Raw genomic sequence first — 734 nt, forward strand, 5'->3', positions numbered from 1 at the left:
GCACCTATCACAAACTTGCATAATAGAATTTATAGGATTAGTAGTTAACATGTCCAATTTCCTTACCATGTTATCTACCTTGGCATTAAGTGCTGTAATGGCGTCTATTTCATAGACTCCTGCGGTTTTTCTTCTTTCGGTATTATTTTGATAGTGGCTGTTACTTGCCATTTCCTCTATCAACTCATATGCTTCATAAATTCCTTTCTTTTCAAAGGATCCACCTGCAGCTGCATCTAAGGTAATTTTGATATTAGGAGATAATGCATTATAGAATGTTTGTACCTGTAACCACTTGGGCAAACTGTGATGTGGGCACTTTCTTAACAAGTCTTTGAATCTTTCCCAAGCTTCATACAAGCTCTCTTGATCATGATGAGCGAATGTCATTATCTCATTGCGCAACTTGGTGGTTTTCGAGGATGGAAAGAATTTGGCTAGGAATTTTTGAGCCAATTCATCCCATGTAGTAAAACTTCCAGCGGGACATGATTGTAACCAAGATCTTGCTTTATCCCTAAGGGTGAATGGGAAAAGTCTTAATTTGATTGCATCTTCAGAAACACCATTTTGTTTGAATGTGTCACAAATTTCCAAAAAATTGGTGATGTGAGCATTAGGATCTTCACTAGGCAAACCCCCATATTGGATCGAGGTAGAGAGCATTTGGATGATTGCGGGTTTAATCTCAAAGTTATTGGCTTCTACCCTAGGTCTAGTAATACTTGAGGTTG

General features: G+C 38.1%; 1 non-coding gene across 1 annotated transcript; it reads left to right on the top strand.

Annotated features, from left to right (window-relative positions):
- The first annotated feature begins 302 nt into the window (after positions 1 to 302).
- Positions 303 to 408, top strand: LOC149499172 (small nucleolar RNA R71). The gene has a single exon (XR_016319067.1). It is a non-coding gene; the product is annotated as a small nucleolar RNA R71 (small nucleolar RNA).
- The last annotated feature ends 326 nt before the right edge of the window (positions 409 to 734 follow it).

Source organism: Jatropha curcas, chromosome 1 (genome assembly GCF_041381405.1).
Source record: "Jatropha curcas cultivar XTBG-Jc1 chromosome 1, XTBG_Jcur_1.0, whole genome shotgun sequence".
Taxonomy (NCBI): domain Eukaryota; kingdom Viridiplantae; phylum Streptophyta; class Magnoliopsida; order Malpighiales; family Euphorbiaceae; genus Jatropha; species Jatropha curcas.